A 6053-nucleotide genomic window follows, 5' to 3' on the forward strand; every position below is an offset into this window, starting at 1 on the left:
AATATAGTTCTTTTAGTTTTTTTGGTCTATGAACTCTTTAAAATATTTAAAATGATGTATGAATTTGTATGGTATATTAAAGTTAGTATGAAAATATATGTTATGTATTTTAGAAATTAATTTTAATACTAAATCACATTATTTTTAATTGAATTATGAGAATCAAATATTTTAATACTATACCAAACTAATAATATTTGGTAAAGTTTAGATTTTCAGGTATAAAAGTCTCAAAATATAAAATATATAGTGGGTTAAATATTAAGTAACTATTACTTAACTTGTTGTGTCCAAAAGAAGTACACCATTCATTACAAATTTAACGCAAATTAATCATCAATTAACTTCATTTGATCATTCCATTAAAGGAGAAAATAAAATTTTTGAGTTTACATGAACACTCTCGTTTAGTGCTAGAATGAGTATTTATAGAACAATAAAACTATTGACGGTGAAAGAAAATTACATTTCATATCTTGCAGAAACTATACAAGAGTTGTTTAACTGAATTGAATAAGAAGATACATGGAGCTTTGCTTATATACTGCTAAGCTGGTAATAAATTCTGTTATAATATGTGGGATGACATATCACCCACTTGTACACTAATATCAACTACTTATCTGATAAGCTACATATAATGCAATATTCCCCCAATTTTCAAATTGAATGTGCCTGATTCACATTTAATTTGGAAAGAATGTGTCAATGAGATTGTCTAAGAAAACCCTTGGTCAGAACATCAGCATACTGCTAATTGCTGGGAATATAAACTGAGCAAATAAGACCAGATAAAACATGTTCTCTGACATAATGACAAATGAATTCCCAAACCTCTCACCCCTGTTTTCTTCTCTTCGTTCAGAACTCACGCGCAAGTACAAGGAAAAGAAAAAAAAAGATTTTTTTGTTTTGGGTCAAATATTTACAAATTATTTGGGCCAGGTTTATTTTTAGGTGGGCCGAGTGATTAAAATGGTAACACAGTTTGTGAGAAACTTGCATTTCTGTACTTGACCTTTTCTTGGTTTTTTTTAAGCCTCGATTTTCAGATATTTTGCATATCAACCAGCAACTGATTTAGCACATAAAGATCAATCCTCGAAATTTTCCAAAACTTAAGTTTTGAGGCATGTACTTGCAAGAATGGTGAAAGAAATCAAATTTGGGTCAACAGATTAGTTTCCTTGTTTTCAAGCTATGCGTAGCTTTCACAACAGAAAAGTGTTGAGTGACATTTATGACACTTTATAACGTTCCATAAAACTCTTAATTAATATATTTATACTCAAGTTATTGGTGTTTTAATGTGTTTTTTAATATTTTTGCATTTTAGGCATTAATCTGGAATTCAGGTGAATTAGCATTGATTTGATGCTAATTTGGTGTTAGGATGGTGTCCAAGGAATAAAGGCTCGTGAAGACCAACCCATTGCAGCAAGAAAAGAAGACAATTTCAGTTTTTCCAGAAGACCGGCGTGCCCGTGCTTTGCTATCCCACGCCCGCGCCAGAGAAATAGAATGTCAGCGCGCCCACGCTTGTGAAGCGCGCGGTCGTGCCAGGTCGGGATTCCAGATTCCTGTTTCAATTAGAAGACTGTTTTTCTGGGCTTTTGGATTAATTGAGTTGCTATTTAAAGACAATAAAAAGACGTTTTTCATAACGGAGCTTAAGGAGAATACGACAAGAAGACCTATAGCATAATTCAACGAAGGCGAAGATCTAGTTTATTCTTGTGAATCTCTGTTCTAAGTTGTAATCTTGGATTCTCGTTTCTTGTTTTGTCGAACCTAATACTCTGGATTACGTACTTTGTTTATTATTTATTTAATAAAGACTACATTTATTATACATTGCTTTCATGGGAACCCACGTTGATGATGAGTCCGATTATGGGCTAATCGTTATCGTGGGGTTCTAGCGGATTTATTTATGGATTTCTGTAGTTAATTTGTTTCGATGCCTTAGTATGTGGTGATTGTATGATAAAATAGTATTGGTTGTGCTTATTCGTCTTACGAGCGTCGCGAACTTATAAGATAGCGTGTTAATCTTAAATGAGGTGAAAGTGAATTTAAGGGTTTAGAACTTGCCATGCTAGCATAGGTTCATGTATTTGTTATGCATGATGCATAGGTAATTTTAACCATTTTACTTTCCCTATGTAATCACGATAGAATACTTGTGCATTAAACCGTTATGTTGTCAAATTCTATAGACATATAGGGCCTCAATATAATTGGTATCTATTCAGCTTCTATCTCTTTTGTGGATGTCTGGTAGTATGGTATTCATACAACGAAAGTTGGCGTTTATCAGTTTCGTGTTATCTGATTAGTGTCATCATCATTACATGCTAAGGTTAAGAACGAAAAGGCTATTGAACGAAGTATTTAATGAAGTTAGAGTCCCATGTTTGTGTTATATATTATTCAACTTTCTTTAATCTCTTAGTTAATGTTCTCTAGTATAATTCTCAATAGTTAATCTTAGTATAATCAAAACCAAAATTTGTTATTCGTCTTAGCATTGAATAATAGCCATATCATTGTTGCATAAGTGCATTGATCACAAAGTTAACCTAACCAGTCTCTGTGGGAACGAACTAGAAATAATTCTATATTACTTGCGATCGTGTATACTTGCGTGTAATTTAGCGCAGCCCTAACAAGTTTTTAGCGCCACTGCCGTGGACTCGGTGTTAACTTTTAGTTTATTTTTTTGTCATCAGTGATCAATAAAGTTCATTGACTCGGACATTGTTACTTACCTACTCTTTTCCTTATCGTGTTTCAGGTACTCTAGCGAGCGTGTATGCATACGCGTTTGCGGGCTCGTAAGAGAACTCTAGATCAAGCCGATGAGGAAGCTGTAGTGATTCGAAGGGAAGTTTTTGAGGATGAAGAGAAAGTAGAAGAAGAAAAGAAAGACGAGGAACCAAGATCAAGCAAAAATTCCTAAGGCTTTGATGGACTATTCTCAGCCTAAGATCAATGATATTCAGTCGAGCATCATCAGACCAACCATCTCGGCTAACACTTTTGAGATCAAGTCGAGCACGATTCAGATGATACAAAACTCAGTTCAGTTTGGGGGTTCTCCTACAGAAGACCCCAACATGCACATCAGGGATTTCATCGAGATTTGTGACACTTTCAAGTTCAATGGGGTGACTGAAGATGCTATCAAGCTGTAACTCTTCCCATTCTCTCTATGGGATAAAGCAGAGTGTTGGTTAAATTCTCTACCACCAGGGTCTTTCACCAAATGGGAGGACCTTGCTCAAAAGTTTCTCACTAAATTCTTTCATATGGCGAAGGCTGCTTCAATTAGGAATGCTCTTACTCAGTTTACACAGCAAATTGGAGAATCTCTGTGTGAGGTTTGGGATTGATATAAGGATATGCTAAGGAAGTGCCCACACCATGGCATGCCTAATTGGATGATTATAAATTGTTTCTAAAATGGTTTGGGCGCACAGTCTAGTCCTTTGCTCGATGCAGCATATGGTGGAGCCTTACGGGCCAAAAGCTATAATGAAGCTTATGAGTTGATTGAGCTCATGGAAGCTAATGAATACCAGAATCCTACGCAAAGAATGTTGCAAGGTAAGGTAGCAGGAATTCTAAAAGTAGATACAGCTACTGCTATAGCTGCTCAACTTCAAGCTTTGATGATGAAAGTGGACTCTTTAGCTAATTATGGAGTTAATCGAATGAGTAGTGTTTGGGAATTTTGTGCTGGGGCACATAAAACTGAGCAGTGTGCTATTTCTAGCGAATCAGCTCAATTTCTGAGCAACTTTCAGATATCACAATAGCAAGCTCCAGCCACTTATCATCCCAATAACCGAAATCATCATAACTTCAGCTGGAGCCACAATCAGAATACGGTGCAACAACCTTATCAACCATACACAGCAAAGCAGTATAATCCACCTGGTTTTCAACAACCGTAATATGCCCCTTGGAAATAACTTCAACTTCAGTATTTACCGCAAGCTAATGAAAAATCAGAATTGGAGGAGTTGAGGCTCATGTGCAAGAGCCAAACTGTGTCTATCAAGACCTTGGAGAATCATATTGGGCAGATTGCTAATGCATTACTGAATCGTCAACCTAGCACGCTTCCAAGCGATACTGAAGTTCCAGGCAAGAAGGAAGCTAAGGAGCATGTTAAGGCAATTACATTGAGGTCTGGTAAGGTTGTAAATCCTGAAAAAGCTAAGACTCTAGAATCTGAAGTTGAGGGTGAAGAAGAAAAAGTGCAGAAGGAAGAAGAAATGGAACCAAGGAAGAATACTCTTGAGCACACTCCTCCTGAGGGTAATACAGGGGAGAAACAGATCTATTCTCCACCTCCTTTTCCTAAGAGGCTGCAGAAGAAAAAGCTGGATAATCAGTTTGAGAAGTTTTTGGAGGTGTTCAAGAAACTTCACATCAACATACCTTTCACTGAAGCTCTTGAACAAATGCCTAGTTATGCGAAGTTTATGAAAGGTATTCTCTCTCGGAAGGTAAAGCTTGATGACTTAAAGACTGTTGCTCTCACGGAGGAATGCAGTGTTGTGCTGCAACAGAAGTTGCCTCCGAAGCTTAAAGATCCTGGAAGCTTTACTATTCCATGCACCATTGGAAATGTGTCATTTAACAAATGCTTATGTGACTTGGGAGCTAGCATCAATCTTATGCCTTTGTCAATCTTCAAGAAGTTGGACTTGCTGGATCCAAAGCCTGCTTATATGACTTTGCAGTTGACCGATCGTTCTATTACTAATCCACGAGGCATTGTTGAGGATGTTTTGGTCAAGGTGGATAAACTCATCTTTCCTGCTGATTTTGTAATTCTTGATTTTGAGGAGGATAAGAAGATTTCCATAATCTTGGGAAGACCTTTCTTGGCGAATGGCCGAACCTTGATAGATATGCAGAAGGGTAAACTCACCATGCGAGTGCTGGATCAGGATTTAACTTTTAATGTGTTCAATGCTATAAAATTTCCTATGGAAAATGAGGAGTGCTTAAAGGTGGATTTGGTCGATTCTGTGGCTACTTCAGAACTTGATCAATTTCTAAGGTCTGATGCCTTATAAAAGGCCTTGTTGGGGAATTCTGATAGTGAAGATGATGAAGGGGATGAGCAGTTACAATTTCTGAATGCTTCTCCCTGGAAGAGGAAGATGGATATGCCTTTTGAATCTAATGGAATGGAGGAGCTGGATAAATCTCCTAAGCACCTCAAGCCATCTATTGAGGAAGCTCCTACTCTTGAGCTTAAACCTTTACCTGAACATTTAAGGTACGCTTTTTTAGGTGATGCATCTACTTTTCCAGTTATTATTGCATCTGACCTTTCAGGTAGCGATGAGGAAAAACTCTTGAGAATTCTGAGAGAATTTAAATTGGCAATTGGATGGACGATAGCAGTTATCAACGGAATCAACCCTTCTTATTGTATGCATAAAATTTTGTTAGAGGAAGGTAGCAAGCCTACTGTTGAGCAACAAAGAAGGCTAAATCATATCATGAAGGAATTCGTGAAGAAGGAAATTCTTAAGTGGCTAGATGTAGGGATATCTATCCCATTTCTGACAGTTCTTGGGTGAGTCCAGTTCAGTGTGTACCAAAGAAAGGCGGTACCACAGTCGTTGCTAATAAGAAGAATGAGCTCATTCCTACTCGAACAGTCACGGGGTTGAGAGTTTGCATGGATTACAGGAAGCTGAACAAGGCTACGAGAAAAGATCACTTCACTTTGTCGTTTATTGATCAGATGCTTGACAGATTGACTGGGCATGATTACTACTGTCTTCAGGATGGCTATTCTGGCTATAATTAAATTTGCATTGCTCCAGAAGATCAGGAGAAGACTACTTTCACTTGTCCATTTGGTACTTTCCCCTTTAGAAGGGTTTCTTTTGGTTAATATGGAGCACCAGCCACATTTCAGAGATATATGATGGCAATCTTCTCTGCCATGTTTGGTCAGAATATGGAGGTGTTCATGGACGATTTCTCTGTGTTAGGTGATTCATTTGATGAGTGATTGCAGT

At 37.3% G+C, this 6053-nt stretch overlaps 1 non-coding gene across 1 annotated transcript; it reads right to left on the reverse strand.

Moving 5' to 3' along the window:
- Positions 1–3326: 3326 nt before the first annotated feature.
- On the reverse strand, positions 3327–3433 carry LOC141694811 (small nucleolar RNA R71). Its single transcript, XR_012564093.1, has one exon. It is a non-coding gene; the product is annotated as a small nucleolar RNA R71 (small nucleolar RNA).
- Between the last annotated feature and the right edge of the window lie 2620 nt (positions 3434–6053).

This window comes from Apium graveolens, chromosome 10, assembly GCF_009905375.1.
Source record: "Apium graveolens cultivar Ventura chromosome 10, ASM990537v1, whole genome shotgun sequence".
In the NCBI taxonomy this organism is placed as follows: domain Eukaryota; kingdom Viridiplantae; phylum Streptophyta; class Magnoliopsida; order Apiales; family Apiaceae; genus Apium; species Apium graveolens.